This window comes from Lampris incognitus, chromosome 4 (genome assembly GCF_029633865.1).
Source record: "Lampris incognitus isolate fLamInc1 chromosome 4, fLamInc1.hap2, whole genome shotgun sequence".
Taxonomy (NCBI): domain Eukaryota; kingdom Metazoa; phylum Chordata; class Actinopteri; order Lampriformes; family Lampridae; genus Lampris; species Lampris incognitus.
This window is the reverse complement of record NC_079214.1, coordinates 14,855,062-14,871,497: the sequence shown is the minus strand read 5'-3', so window position 1 is coordinate 14,871,497 and position 16,436 is coordinate 14,855,062. Positions and strand designations below refer to the sequence as shown.

The window sequence follows — 16,436 nt, the reverse complement described above, 5'->3', positions numbered from 1 at the left end:
GTCCACAGGAATTTGACTTGGCAGATCGGTGCAGAACACAAGACTGTGCAATAAAAAAGTGCAACAAAAACGTGCAATTTCCTGCATAGTGCAAATTAAACTTGTAATATCCTCCTCATGTCCTTGGCAAGAAGGTTCTGGGTTCAAGCCCCGCGGTATAGTCCAACCTTGGGGGTCATCCCGGGTCGTCCTCTTCGTGGAGTTTGTTTGCATGTTCTCCCCGTGTCTGTGTGGGTTTCCTCCGGGGGCTCCGGTTTCCTCCCACAGTCCAAAGACATGTAGGCCAGGTGAATCAGCCGTACTAAATTGCCCCAAGGTATGAATGTGTGTGTGTGTGTGTGTGTGTGTGTGTGTGTGTGTGTGTGTGTGTGTGTGTGGGTCGGCCTGTGTGGTGGCCTGGCGGCCTGTCCAGGGTGTCTCCCCGCCTGCCGCCCAATGGCTGCTGGGATAGGCTCCAGCATCCCCGTGATCCTGAGAGCAGGATAAGCAGTTCGGATAATGGATGGATGGATGGATGTCCTCCTCGTGTCATTCAGATCACAAGGGGAAGGTTATTTTTGGCTGTTGGCTTATGGTGGCTTGTTGAAAAAGGGAAGCTGCTGCTGGGGGAAATAAAAAGCTGTTCAGGTGTTGAGTGGGTCTGGTTCAGATGTAGCAGCACCACGTTCCAGAGGGGAGTCTCTGGAATAGTCGGTGGCCTGGGTGTGTGGGGTCAGTGGCGATATTTTCCGCTCTCTTTCTGGCCCTTGAGTCATGCAGCTCTTTGATTGAGAGCTGTGTCTGGCCAGTCAGCCTCTCTGCTGTGCACACAATGCACTGCGGTCTGTCCTTTGTGAGGACCGAGGTTGAGCAGAACCATGCAATTATCGATTTATTGGTTTTGAAAAAGAAATGGCATTTCTTCGTTATGGCCTGTTCCATCGACCTGACTAATGACTGGATTCTAGGTTTTTCATTTCGCTACTTTTACTTGATAAGAACCAGCAGACTAGCAATTGGACTTTCCCAGCTCTTTGAAAAGCCATTAGATTCCTGAGGATAACCATAACCATGGCATGGAATGATATTTATATCACGTATACTGTCATGAGCTCAGGCGTGTCAAGAGATACTGCAAATAATTGAGAAATTGAGTAATGAGTCTTGAACACATATGTGTGATGTGTGTGTGTGTGTGTGCTTTATTTCCAAGTATGTTCGTTTATTTTCATGTTCTCTCAAAACGGCACCGGATACATGAGCAAAAAAAGAGATCTGACCTATTAAATGTACTTGACACCCCTACCAAAATATGGGATAAAAATAGATAATTGTACTATACACTATGAGGTATTGAATAAATTAGAACTGAGATGCCGTATATTTCGAATAAAGATTTAAGCGTTCTGTAAAAGAACGCTCTAGGCGCATTAATACTTAATTAGAGAAGAAATTAAATGTGTAACAGAAGAAAAAAAAGTGACAGCAAATATATTTCTGGTCCCAGCGTGTTTCTCCGGTTAGACTTAAACATAAAGAGAGCGTTGCCTCCATACAAAGAATTCATAAACAAGCAGTAAAAAATTGAGTATGTACTTTAAGGCGCGTTTCTTTGTAGTGGAGCTTTAACATTTATAGGCTGGGGGAGAATTATGCATTCGGTGAGCTTGGTTTTGAGATGCAGAGGTCAGATGTGGCCTGTGTGTTGACACACAATTTGTTATCGCCAAGAAAGAAGATTCTTGGACAGTGTAACCTTTAAACTTGAGTTATGTAGCCTAAGTGATGTTTGCATTTGCATTCTATCGACTCTGACCCACTCCGTGCAGTATGTAAATGTTCCAGCTGTGAGAAAGACTAAATGGAAGTTGTGATCAAGCTAGGTCACACAAATGTTGTTTGACCATTGCTCAGTTTCTTATTGGATATTCAGATTAATAAATAAAGAGATAGTAGTATCAGACCCCAAGGGTTCTCCAAAGTCCTCCTGCATCACTGCCAACCAGTGTCGTTGTGTTGTTTTAGCAAAAATGGATTACAAAATACTGCAGAAGCTATGACACCTATCAGGACTTGAACGTGGCACCGCACCTCCTATCTTAGATGAAGCAGTTTACAGACAAATATTCATAAATTAGATTGATTGATTGATGACTTCATAAAATTGTACAATAACTATAGCGCAGGGTATCCCCCTTCCAAACAATACTCCCAAATCTCGTATCACATGGATGTATGGGGTATGTATTATTTTCAAAAAGCCAAGTTGCGCACACTCAGTGGTTCGTACTAACGAACAGGCGGACTACTTTGCGCGGCGCTCAAAACACTGCGCCTTTTAGGCGGTTCGTCGGCCCGAGGGAGAACAAGACCGCGCCGCCTTCGCCGTTTTGAGTCGGATCGCGTAAACGCGTGTGCGTTGTGTTCTCACTTGGAAGTTTTCTCGTGTTTGGCCTCGTAATCGTGGCTTCAAAACGTGATTCTGATGCAACTGATGGCGATGCGCCGAAGGAAAGGAAAACGATCACGACTGAAACGAAAGTGGAAATAGAGGTGAAACGTCAACACTGGAGAAGCGTTAGGCTACAGCCGATCAGCGACCGGGACAATCGTGGAGGTCACGGGGAGCGTGATGGAGTAAAGGCTCTGTCCCAATGACAGCGACAGTTATCACTAAGCAACGCAGCGGTTTAATGATCAAAATGGAAAGGCTATAGGTAATTTGGTCAGAGGATGAAAATTAACATGATCTATTCCGGTATGAATGGGAGTACGCGTTAACCTTTAATGATCTTGTAAACTACTAATAAGACACGTTAGCCCCTAGCTAACGGGTCTGACCCTTTAGTCGAGCGGTTAGTGACGTCGCCTTGTGGTGTGGTGCAGTACACCCCATATCGAATCCCGCACCTGGCAAGAACATAACCGGTTACATTGGTGGCAGCGGTGGGATCCGGAAGTGTGCAGATCCTCAGAAGTCTTTTCGGAGCGCGGGAATAACAAAGCGCGAGGGCGCGCTTCCGGGGAAGGTGACGACTGTAAACTACTAATAAGACACGTTAGTCCCTAGCAAATGGGTCTGACCCTTTAGCCGAGCGGTTAGTGATGTCGCCTTGCGGTGCAGTAAACTCCATATCGAATCCCGCATCGGGCAAGAAAAAATAACCGGTTACAATCTTTTATTCTCTGTCTAAACAGTTTTAAGTAACGTTTTTTTAAATGCTTTTGTACCTATACACACATTCTCTCAATTATACATACTGTAGTTAGATGTATTACTGCATTGTTGTATTTATTATGTTTTAGGTCAAATATACTAAGACAAACATTTGACTAATTGACGCTAGGTGTGAACTGTACGTAACTGTTCCGTCTTGCATACAATTTCGACTTACGAACATGCTCAGATACGGAACTCGCTTGGACTTCCTGTATGTGTTATATTGTGTTTTCCATGATGATAACGTCCATCCCTCCCTGCTTTGTTCTGACTACATTTAGTTCGGTGCTCATGGTCGAAACAGCCACAATTTAGGCTGTAAGATTATTTCTGATATTTAGAAGAGTTCGGTGTCTGGTTTGCGATGTCCTTTCTCTGTCGGTTTACGCTTGATTTATTTGTTGTATGTGTGAAGACCACAGACCCAACTAACTAGCATTTATGGGAGGGCTCACACACTTACAAGAGTGAGCTCAAATAAAGGTAAATCAATCAATGTAACATTTTTATATACAAAAAATAGCACTTCATCAGCAAGTATTAGATACTTAAAATGTCAAATTGTTATCTGTTTTATCTATTTTTAGATAGATTGATGGATAAATAGTGCTGTGAACAAGTATTCACCCCCTTCCTGATTTCCTCTATATTTGCATATTTGTCACTCTGAATGGTTTCAGATCTTCACACAAAATGTAATATAAGACAACAAGAACCCAAGTATACCCAAAATACACTTTTTTAAATGACCATTTCAATTGTTAAAGAAAAAAGAAAAGCTATCCAACATCCATATCACCCATGTGAAAAAAGTAATTGCCCCCAGAACTTAATAACTGGTTGTGCCACCTTTAGCAGCAACAACTGCAACCAAACGCATCCAATAATTGGAGATCAGTCATTCACATCGCTGTGGAGGAATTTTGGCCCCACTCTTCTTTGCAGAATTGCTATAATTCAGCGACATTGAAGGGTTTTCGAGCATGAACTGCTTGTTGAAAGGCCCTGCCATAACATCTCGATGGGGTTCAAGTCAGGACTTGGCCACTCTCCAATCGCACGATCTTTCTCAGCAAAAACATAACATACGTACCAAAAAGATTGTCAAGTCAGACATAAGCTTTTGGGTTGATACTGATGCCGGTTTGAAAGTGACTTAATCATGTCAATCAACTTTTACCTAACACCAGAGTGGCCCTTAAAACTAACTCTGTAATGACAGGTTAATAGTTTTACATTGCTTTGAATAGTTTTAGCAATAACCACGAGCAGGATATTATTCTGAACTCTGCGGAACCAATGATATCACAAGTGGCAGAGGCTAGGCATTGACTCCTGTGGTTATATGCATGCATGCAGCTGTATTCAAGGGGCTTACACACAGAAATGGAACAAGTATAATATTACAACTTGAAAGTCCATATTGTTCTTGAAACCCCCCCCTTTTTTCCCCCCTAAACGTTGAATTACACAGAGTGGTTGAAAATTGGTACAAATCTCAAAGCGTCTTCCCAACAGAATTTTACCCTAGACAGTAGCCAATTTCTTAGACTCATCAGCCTTTTATTTGAATGCCCAGAAATTTGAAGCAGTTCATCTGGACACAACGTTTAGTGAGAGAAACGTTTCATTACCCAAACACCGCCTCTCAGTTGCTTTCAAACCTCAAAACACACCGCACCAGATATTGGTCCACCCCAAGGTTCGGGTCCCCCAGCACAAACAGAGCAATGTAGTGGACGCTGGTAAGTGCTGGGAGGATTGCCATGAATTGTATACCAGGATACCCAAACAGACTCTGGTGAAGAGGATGGCAAAATGCAGAAGAGCTACCTTGTCAGGCCAGGACTGTGAAGACCAAGAGCACATCTGTCGCCATCTTACAATGCTGTGATTACAACTATTCCCCAGTACTCCGTGAATAGTATAGATGGCCATTGTAACTCTAAATAATGGTCACGGCAATTGGGATATCAAACCGATTGCTGGTTTTGGTTGTGACGCAATTGTGCCGGTTTTGGTCATTATGTAACTGTGCTGTTTATAAGGTTATTTATAAGGCTGACCTGCAGTCGGCTAAAACTGACAAAGTCACTTAGATGGGTGATGAAATATTTCTCCCACTACACATTGTGTCCAGATGAACTGATTCAAATTTCTGGGATTTCCTTACTTGGATGATTGAGCATGCATCAAGACATCTCTTTGAATGGATTAAATAGTATCTCTCAGACTGTGTTGTAGAAGCTCAAATCAACATCTTGTGGTTCTCTTTTTCCAGTTTCAGCTTACTCTCTTGAATGTATGACTCTATAACAATTGCATATAGGAATCATTGCAGCAGGTAATGAATGATATGTTATTGCACTGACATTGTCACCTCGCTTGTCTAAACAGGTACGGCTCAGTGGCACTCGGGGTGATAGGAGAGGTGGTGTAGCCACTAAGGAAAGCTACCAAAAAGGTATTTACAGGGGACTGCTGTGGACAGCAGAATGGCTGTGATTGCTCCAGGGATAACACAGGGAGGGGGAAAACTGAGTTACATTTCAGAAATAATCACTGATAGAGTTTGAGGCCATACAACTCTCAGAGGGAGAACTGGAAGTCAACATTCAGTCAACACTAGGTGTTTAGCAAATCAAATTGGTGGTGCAACAAATTTAATTCCAAAGCTGTCAGGGGAAGATTTCTTTTTCTTTTTTCTTTTTTTTCACTTGTGTTGTTTGTGCTGGCACATTTTGCTGAAGGCCATGCAAATCTTTTTTTTCCTTTTAATTTAAAATTGTAATTAATCTAAACATTGGAATTGGAATTCATCTAAACATCCTCCTATAAATCTATTAGACAAGTCAGCCATATAAGTCAGCCTTGTCATCAAGACCACCCAAAGTGAGAACAAGTCTGTCTTTAGGGGGATGAGTCCAAGTCAAATCTGACACCAAAGCTTATTGATTGTGAGTCAAGTCCAAGACTTATGAGTCCAACTCAAGACCATGTGCAAGTCCATTAAACATCATGCCTGTAACTGTGGTAGTCTACCATTGTAGGACAAAATTTCTCTTCAAGATTTTCAATAGGATTAAGTTTCTCAATCTTACCTTGGAACAGCAGACGATCGCTAACAATGTGGAAGATGAAAAATGGTCAGTGTGTTCCTGTCAGTCAACGAATAGGATGCCTACTGGCTTCTAAAGAATTTTTTGAGTCCAGATAAACCTATCAAACAAACCTATGATGTGTTAAGCAAGGCACTGAATGACCATTACAAACCGAAGCCTGTGGTCATCGTCAAATGGTTTCGTTTCCAGAGGAGGAACCAGCAAGAGGGTGATCAGCGCTGAAGCAGCTGGCTACTCACTGTAATTTCAGCAAACACCTCAATGATGCACTCCATGACCGTTTTGTTGGTGGCTTAAAGACTGAGGCAATTCAAAGAAAACTTTATCAGATCCAGTGCTAACATTCAAGACGGCAAGTGAAGGAGCATTGTCGATGGAGATGGCATTACGTAACGCGATGGAATTCTCGGGGAAACTGAAGGCGAAAGAACATTGCAATGTAGATAAAGTACATTATCAGAAAACAAACAAAGGGGAATGGAGAAAACGTCAAGGCTCACAAAATGTAAAGAAAACCTACCACCAACCTCACAGGAGTGATTACAGCAGCCAGCAGCAGCCAGAGTCATGCTACCAATGTGGGGGTAAGCATAGCGTGCGGGTATGCAGATTCAAGGAAGAGAGGTGCCATCCCTGCTCCAAGGTAGGCCATATGGCAAAAATGTGCAGAAACAAGAGAGCACAGTGTGTGCAGGAAGCAAGAGAAGATGAAACCGATAATGAAAACGAAGTACTTGGAGTATGCACTGTGTATACAGCTTCCAATGGGAAACATGGCATTACTGTAGAGGTGAGTTTGGATGGAACGGGAGTTCACATGCAGTTACACACCAGTGCTGTTGTGACTTTACTGTCAGAGATAGTCTACAAAGAGTCACCGTCTCACCTCCCCCTTTGAAATGTGCAACATGCAACTCTCAACGTTTTCAGGTGAAAAGAACCTGTTGTTTGGGCAAGTGACTATGAAAGCTGAATTTGAACAACAAACATCGGAGTTACCACTGGTAATTGCGGAAGGAGATCGACCATCCCTGCTGGGCTGAAACTGGCTAAACAGGATCAAGCTGAACCAGAGCAACTTAATCTCTGTCAGAGCCACGGGAGGCGTCAGTGATGCTGACGTGGACGCTGTGCTACAGAAACAAGGCTGTGTTCGAGGAGTGCCCCAGCACCATCCGGGACCTCAAGGCATCCATCAAGGTGAAGTCACACACCCAGCCCATCTTCATGAGAGCCAGACCCATACCATACGCACTGAAAGAGTCAGTGGATAAGGAGTTGGATAGACTAGAGGGCATGGGCATCATAATGAAAGCGGACAGAAGTGAGTGGGCATCACCTATTGTCATTGTGCCAAAATCAGATAAATCCATCAGAATCTGTGACGAATACAAGGTGACGGTGAACCAAAGTGTGGCAAAGGAAACATATATGCTGCCCAATGCTGAGAATTTGTTCACAACATTGGCTGGAGGCAAGTTGTTCACGAAATTGGGCTTGGTCACATAGGTATTAGCAACTCAAGCTGGATAAAGACTCGGTAAAGTACGTCATTCTGAACATGCACCGCGGACTGTATATCTACCCCTGCCTCTCATATGTTGTCCCCAGCACACCATCCATCATCCAAGGTATGATGGACCAGATCCTACAGGGACTAGACCATGTGACCTGGATGACATCCTGATCACAGCAGGATCAAGAGAAGAACACCTGCACAAACAGAATGAAGTCCTGAGTCTTCTGGAGAAGTATGGCATCCGAGTGAAGTGGGCCAAGTATAAGTTCATGTAGAACAGAGTGGAGTGCTTAGGCCATATAGTGGACAGTGAAGGACTCCGTCCCACAGAGGAGAAGGTGGAGGTCATAGTGAATGCGCCAAGTCGCAAGAACGTCTCAGAGCTGCATGCATTTCTCGGACTCTTGAGCTACTATGGAAAGTTCATGAGAAATCTGTTCACCCTGCTGCAACCGCTGCATACACTGCTAAAGGAGAGTTTGTTCAGTTAAGTGTGAGGAAGAATTCAAAAGCACAAAGACACAATTGCTACAAAGTAAAGCAGTCATGCACTATGAAACAAAGAAACAGGTGAGGCTAGCCTGTGATACCAGTCCTTAAGGCATTAGAGCCTTTATTTCCCACATGATGTAAAATAGAGAGGAAAAGTGAATATCACTTGCTTCACACACTCTTTCAGTGGCAGAAGGTAACTATGCACATATAGAGAAGAAAGAGCTCACCTTCATTTACTGAAAGAACAAGTTACACAAAAACCTATCTGGGAGAAAATCCATACTCACCACTGATCACAAGTCACTCTTGGCAATCCCGGGTTCAAAATCAGCCATCCCCACCTTAGCTGCCCTCCAGATACAACTATGGACACTAAAACTCATGACATACAGTTACAACATCGAGTATTACAAGTCAGCAGACCATGCAAACGCAGATGCACTCTCCAGGCAAAGTTGGTGAAGAAAACAGCATATTCTTCTCATTCATTGACAAACTCACTGTGCATGCCAACGACATAGCGCAAAGCACACTAAAATACCCAGTGCTGAGCCGAGTGAGGGAGTTCACGTTGAATGGATGGCCAAATCAGATTGAAGACGAGACTCTCAGGCTGCTCTTCATTTGTCAAAAGAAACTATCTGAAGAGGAACACATAATTAACTTGAATTGTATACCAGCCATGGGTAACAGTCCTCCTAACACATAAGGCCATGTAAATAAATGATAGGGGGCGTTAAAATGATAGCATGGGCCTCATCCATACATACATGCCAGAACGGGTGAATCTACAATGAGACATAATAACTTTATACCTCTGTAGTTACTACAGTTCTGCCCATCACCCTTACTCTTCAAAGATAGGTACCAGTATGCTTTTCCTTCACTCCTCAGGCATCCATTTTCCAAGATTGTGTCAAACAATCCTCTGTCTCTTTTCCCTCATTCATCAGCCCCTCAATGTACTCCTTCCACCTTATCAACACACACTCCTCGCTTGTCACCACATTTCCATCTCTATTCTTCATTGCCCTAATCTGCTGCAAATCCTTCCCAGCTCGGTCACTCTGTCTAGCCAATTGGCACAAGTCCTTTTCTCCTTCCTTAGTGTCCAACCTTTCATACAACTCATCATATGCCTTTGCCTTTGCCACCACTCTCTCTTTGCTTTACACCGCATCTCCTTGTACTCTTGTCTATTTTGTTCATCTGTCTGCCTAATGCACTTCTTTGCCAACCTCTTCCTCTGTATACTTTGCTGTACTTCCACATTCCACCACCAAGTCTCATTGTCTTCCTTCCTCTGTCCAGATGACACACCAAGTGCCTTCCTAGCTGTCTCCCTCACTATTTTTGCAGTGGTTGCCCAGCCATCCAGCAACTCTTCACTACCACACAATGTCTGTCTTAACACCTCCTTGAACTCCACACAATAGTCTTCCTTCTTCAACTTCCACCATTTGATCTTTGGCGCTGCCTTCACTCTCTCCCTGTACTTGATCTCCAAAGTCATCCTACAGACCACCGTCCAATGCTGCGTAGCTACGTTCTTCCATCACCACCTTGCAGTCTCCAATCCCTTTCAGATCGTGCCTCCTGCACAAGATATAATCCACATGTGTGCACTTTCCTCCACTCTTATATGTCACCCTGTGTTCCTCCCTCTTCCTGAAATATGTATTCACCACAGCCATTTCCATCCTTTGCGCAACTTCCTCTACCATTTGTCCTTCTACATTCCTCTACTTGACATCATACCTCCTCACCACCTCCTCATCACCTCTGTTCCCTTCACCAACATGTCAACTGAAGTCTGCTCTAATTACCACTCTCTCCTCCTTGGGTACACTTTCCACTATTTCATCCAACTCACTCCAGAATTCTTCCTTTGCTTCCATCTCACACCAAACTTGCAGGGCATATGTGCTGACAGCATTCATCATCATACCTTCAATTTCTAGCTTCATACTCATCACTCTGTCCAACACTCTCTTCACCTCCAACACACGCTTGACATTCTCTTCCTTCAGAAAAACCCCTACCCCATTTCTCCTCCCATCAGCACCATGGTAGAACAGTTTGAACCGTCCTCCAATGCTCCTGGCCTTACTCCCCTTCCACCTGGTCTCTTGCACACACAGTATATCTACCTTCCTCTACCTTCCTTCTCTCCATCATATCAGCCAGTTCTCTCCCTTTACCAGTCATATTGCCAACATTGAAAATTCCGACTCTCACCTCCACACTCCTACCCTTCCTCCTTTGCAGCTGCCTCTGGGCATGCCTTCCCACTCTTCTTCTCCTTCACTCAACAGTAGCACAGTTTCCACCGGCACTCTCCTGGCCAGCAGTAGTGGTGGGGGTCGTTGGTAACCCAGGCCTCTACCAATCCAGTATGCAAATCTGATTTATGATCCATATATTTGATGTGACAAAGGTTTTATGCCAGATGCCCTCCCTGACGCAACCCTCCCCATTTATCCAGGCTTGGGACTGGCACTAAGAATGCAGTGGGTTGTGCATCCTCAGTGGCTGGGTTACATATGAGATAATCTGAATTGTAATATTTTGGTTTTGAAATATAAGGATTGAAAAAAGCTTTGTTATGACAAAACATGATAGCAGGCCTAATGCCTATTATGTGTCTTGTATCCAGCTGAAAGGATGCCAGTGAGATTCCTGACCTGCCTCCCAGAACAGAGCCAGAAAGCCTTATAGTCATACCCAGAGGAATGGTGAAAAGTGTAATGCCATGCAAAGACTATTCATCATCAAGTATGTGTAAGAAAAAGTCTAGGATGAATTCATAAAAACAGCATATATTCTAATCCTTACTTGTTTTTTTTCCTCCAAAAAACCCACTTTTGATATTTATGAGGTGGGATCATGTACATGGCTCTAAAAATCCCAATGATCTATGAATATTAAAATTGAAAAGGCTTTATCATTTAAATTTGAAAATAAAACTGGTGTTGATGAGTGTTGCACATACATTAATAATGAATGTTTTACTTTTTTTTTTGTTACACAACTCTTCCACTCCATCAAACTTATTTTCAGTTTAATTGCATGTTCTGTCCGCGGTGGCGTAGCGGTCTACGCATCGGCTTGGTGTCGATGCAGTTGCCCACTGGGGACTGGGGTTCGCGCCCCGGTCTCGTCAGATCCGACTATGGCCGGACTCGGTGAAGCAGCAATCATTGGCAACGCTGTCTTCGGGAGGGGGGCGGAGTCGGCTTGTGTTCGCCATGTGAATGCGTCTCTGTGTGTGTCGGAAAAACAGTGGTTCGGCTTGGATTCGCCTTGTCACGAAAGTGGGGAGGCGCTTTCCTTCAAGACTGCCGGCCGGAGAGATGCAGTTGGCGAACGCATGCAATACGAGGGTGGGTGTTTGAATTAAAATAGGGATCAATTGGCCACTAAATTGGGAGAAAAAAGGGAAAAATCAGAAATAAATTTATAAAAAAAAAAAAAATGCATGTTCTAACATAACTGAGGAAGCCTCTTGGATGAGAGGCGAAACGTCTTCACGGATATATACCAAGTCCAGTTGCACTTGATCCAACTCCTTTGGATACCCATGACCTGGATGAATGAGAACATTAACAGATATGTTCTAACAGTTTTTTAAAGCCGTATTAGCAAGTAGGACTCCAAACCAATGCTAGTTCAACATGGGACCCCATCTAATTAATATCAACTGTAGGGTACCAGTCATGTCTTGTTGTTAGGGGTCAGGTTCCTTTGTGTACTAACCAAGACTCCAAAATTACTTTTCACCACTATACCGAAAAATAATTTTAACCATCCCGAAGTCAGTGTAAACCATCCAAAATTGTAAATGTTATCTGTTTACTTTGTTATTGTCATCTTTAGTGGTTATTTATATAAAAACACACAATTCAAATGATTTGGAAATAAATGATTGTATTTTTATGTAAATATTTCTTTGATTAAAAGAATTCGTGGCATTAGTTTTAATTATGTATTATAAGATGCTTAGAACTAGTGTTAGGAAGTTAAACAAGTCATAATTCCCTCCCTGATATCTATTTTATCAACAAAGTTCTCCTTCAAACAATGGTATTTATTCAAGTTTCTTGGCAAAAACTAAATTTTACAAGATCACTCTTGAACACATCATGATAATTTTATAATATATCCTCGCCCAATACTCATTTTTACTGAATAGAGCTTTGACACATCATAATGTAACTCAATGCAACCTAACAATAACAAGGAGCTGACAGCAGCTCAGTGAGACCCGGGTCTCAGAAAATTGTGACCCTGCTCCAGCTTGGAGCAGGTTATGATCCTTGTCCCTGTTCTGTCCTGACTTGTAGGGCGACTTGAGTAAGATTCTGTTCTCTTGTGTTGGTGGTCGGTTTGTGCGTCATCTGTGACAGTGCCTCCATTTACTCCCTTTAAATAGTGCAAGAGGTATTATTGCTGGCATGACCGGGCAATGATAGCTATTAAGGGAACATTTCAGAATTATTATATTTTTCATGGGTCTCGCACCTCAGTCAACTAAGGGAGCAGCCAGTGATTACTAACAGTAAGAGCAAGAGATAAGGTGCTCAGTTGCAGTCAGCCCCTGTATTGGAAAAAATTACTGTCGATCCAATTTTTCATTTTCTAAGTGATAGGCAAATAATAACAGTGATAATAAAATCCCCTAATTCTCCTTTCGTCCTAGAAGCGTCCCGCGGGAGATGTTTGCCCATCCCAAACACACTTCTTTTCCATCCCTGGGACAATAGGACACCCCTAGTCTCAAGCCTTGTACTTGTACTAACCCACAACACTAAGAAAGTAGGCTGCTTCCCCACCTATTAAAAACCAATCTTTGTTGCTGGAAAATTCTTGCTTTTACTTTGAACTCCTCTGAAATATTTTAATTCCACCATAAGCCAGATGTATGCATCAAACCAGTCACATGATAAACCATTTAATTGAGCTCTGTGACCAGGCTTAATAGGTTTTGAAAACAATAGAGGTTTATGAGTTACATGATAAAAGCTACATCTGGTATAGCTGATGCTTATACAGAGCAAAACAAAAACAGCCAATCTCTATCAACAATGTTCTCTGTGTTGTAGAAATATTATGTTTTAATTATGTTCAGGGACAGATCTTTTTAGCCTGGCTTTTACCTAAGGTGCATGTTATTTGTTGTTTTATTCACCTATTGTTGTTTCATTCTGTTATTTGTTGTTGCTTTTTTCATGCCTTTGCTCACGTTTGTTTCTTTGCTTTTGTTTTGGTTGCATTGCTCTTTGGTCATGTGCAGCACATTGGGCTACAGCCACTGTATGAAATGTGCTGTATAAATAAAGATTGATTGATTAATTGATTGAATAGTGAATACAAAAATGTATTGAATCACTATTTGAAAATACTTTTGTGTGCCCTCTATAGGTGATTACTATGCAGACAATTCCAACTCTTAGTTTTCTACCTCAAACTCAAGTCCACCCTCAAGTCCTCCTAGACAAACCACAGTAGACAACAACAGGCACATCAATTTTGAGTTCCCTTGGAGTAAATGTCATTAGAGATTATGAGAAGGCTTGAAAACAAAGAGTGGTCAACAGGATGTGAAAGACGTGAAGTGATTCGTCTGATGGTAAGGGAGATCTGCTTGAGGTTTCTTCCTATTTTTTCTCCCTGTTAAAGGGTTTTTTAGGGAGTTGTTCCTTATCTGATGTGAAGGTCTAAGGACAGGATGTTGTGTTGCTGTAAAGCCCCTTGAGGCAAATTGGTAATTTGTGATATCAGGCTATACAAATAAAACTGACTTGACTTGAGATCCTAACCATCTGCTCTACACCACGGAAGAAACATCATAGTGAAACTGCCAGGAAGACTGTTTCAACTTATGCTCTGTCATTCAGAGATGTTATTGAAGATCGAGTTGTAGGTAGCAGTTATGACTCTTACCAAGCAGCTGCAGAGCAGAGTTGAAAACCTGAAGAGGGGGGAATAACTCCCCTTACCTCATAAGACAGGCACCCAGCACAAGTGAGGGAGGAGCCCTACCTTCCAAGACGATGAAAGTGGATACGTATGGCTGTATAAATTGGCAACAAAAGCAGCAGCCACCAGGTGAAACTGTGGAGGCTCAGAAACATACAAAAGAAGAATTAAAGAACATGCACAAAAACAGTAAGCAAGGACAAGAAAATGATGGCGACTTTCTATGCTCTGAGAAGCAACAACATAAGTGGAATGGAAACCCCGGTTCTGTTAAGAGAGTGGCCATATCTGTTTGAGATGTGCGGCATCATGATAGCTCCCAACAAAGAGCTCACGTGTATGGATGTTGAAAGAGAAGCGGTGTCAAGTAAATGTGGGAGAGTTGTTTCATACCTCATGTCCCGTGAGAAGAAGAACAAAATAGAGGACATCCTAGCAAGCACAGAACTCGCCAAAGCGAAACCTCCAGATGCTGATCTTTCTGAATGCCTGATGCTGCTTTTGAACCATTTCAATGAAGGCCAGGTCAAGATGTTCCTGACAGTTGATGAAACGTGTCTGCCATCTGAAGTTAATCGACACCTAAGTACACCATGCATCATTGTGTGTGGAATAACCCCCCCCCCTTTTAAAGAAATGGCTTTTTCCTTTTTTTCTTTTTCTTTTTTTTAGCCATGAACAGGTTGATGTTGGCATATTAGATTAGGCTACTGGGGATCCTAGTAAACTTTTAAGTATTCATTCATTCATTCATTATCCAAACCGCTTATCCTGCTCTCAGGGTCGCGGGAATGCTGGAGCCTATCCCAGCAGTCATTGGGCAGGCCGTCAAGCCATCACAGAGAGGTAGTGTGGCCGAGTGGTCTAAGGCGCTGGATTTAGGCTCCAGTCATTTCGATGGCGTGGGTTCGAATCCCACCACTGCCAGTAACCTTTAAATAGAACTTCTTAAACTGTTAGGGTTACATCAAATGTTTTCAGCAAGTACGCCTTCATCAGGGTGGTATATGCAAGTGTTTCACCATTCCTTAAATGCAATTGACTGATTGCATGATTGGTCATGTGACCACCAGAATAACTAAAGCGAAAAGAAAGACACTTTATTGTTCATTGTATAGGTACAATGAAATACATACTATGAAAGATGTAGTGTGGCTGAGTGGTCTGAGGCGCTGGATTTAGGCTTCAGTGATTTTGATGGCGTGGGTTCAAATCCCACTGCTGCCAAAAGCCTTTTGGCACCGTAGACAGTAACCTGGGTTCTGCGTTCTCTTGTACTTTTTCTGTTTTTGTTTATTCATTTAGTTTCCAGCACCCACTCAAGATTCAAGATTCTATATGTCTCATTGTAAAAGTACAAGAGAGTAAAATTATTGAGTTTTGGCTCTTCAACACTGCAGCAACAATAGCAATAAAATAACAAAACGGAACAAAAAAAAGCAGCAATAATAATAAATAGTGTGTGGTGTATATAAAGTGCTGTGCGTGTGTGTGTGTGTGTGTGTGTGTGTGTGTGTGTGTGTGTGTGTGTGTGTGTGTGTGTGTGTGTGTGTGTAGGCCCAGCCTTAATAAATGTGCATATGTGTGTGTAGTTGTTTGCATATTTGTGTGTTTGTGATGCCAGGCTACTTCTGTGTGTGTGTGTGTGTAAACTGCTGATCCGCTGAAGACCATAGGTCAGTACCATCAGTACGGAACCAAGCTTAGTGTCTTTAATGTTCTTTGTTCGAAAGCCTGGTTGCTTGGAGGAAAAAGCTGTTTCGGAGCCTACTGATCCGGGCCTTGATGCTGTGGTACCACTTGCTTGACGGTAGCAGCTGGAACAGTGCAGGGTGGCTGGGGTCTTCGATAATCCTACGGGCTTTGCTGACACAATGTCCATTGTTTAGTCCTGGATGGAGGGAAACTCGCATCAAATGATGTCCTGGGCCGTCCGCACAACCCTCTGCAGTGTGTTGCGGTTGTGGGCAGTACAGTTCCCATGCCAGGCTGTGATGCATCCAGTCAGGATGCTCGAGGCATGGGGCCCGTGGAATCCTGGACACCGAGGAACTTGAAGCTCTTGACCCTCTCTACAGCAGTCCCGGTGATGGTGATGGGGTCCAGCCTCCCCCATCTCTTC

At 42.9% G+C, this 16,436-nt stretch overlaps 1 non-coding gene across 1 annotated transcript; it reads left to right on the top strand.

The window, feature by feature from the left end:
* Window positions 1-15,159: 15,159 nt before the first annotated feature.
* trnal-uag (transfer RNA leucine (anticodon UAG)) lies at window positions 15,160-15,241 on the top strand. The gene has a single exon. It is a non-coding gene; the product is annotated as a tRNA-Leu (tRNA).
* Window positions 15,242-16,436: the final 1,195 nt, after the last annotated feature.